This window comes from Penaeus monodon, chromosome 21 (genome assembly GCF_015228065.2).
Source record: "Penaeus monodon isolate SGIC_2016 chromosome 21, NSTDA_Pmon_1, whole genome shotgun sequence".
NCBI lineage: Eukaryota > Metazoa > Arthropoda > Malacostraca > Decapoda > Penaeidae > Penaeus > Penaeus monodon.
In genome coordinates this window covers 37,603,407-37,603,660 of record NC_051406.1, presented here as the reverse complement: position 1 = coordinate 37,603,660, position 254 = coordinate 37,603,407, and positions in this window count along the sequence as shown.

Below are 254 nucleotides of genomic sequence, written 5' to 3'. Positions count from 1 at the left end.
TCCTCAGACCTACAGGAATACAGTTGTCCTAACGGAACCGGAGCAGGTTGACGCTTAAGGAACACACATCCGCCTTGTCATTAGGACTCGATACGTCAGCGTTATCAAGTTCTCGTTCAGTGATAATGGCAGTCACTATCAATTACGTATTGATGGTGACCCCCTCGCCCTGACCTGTGATGGTATTTTCGCCTTGGGCTGGAGTATGTTCGTGGTCTTGTGATAGAGTGTTGTGGTGACCAAGTAATGTGGTA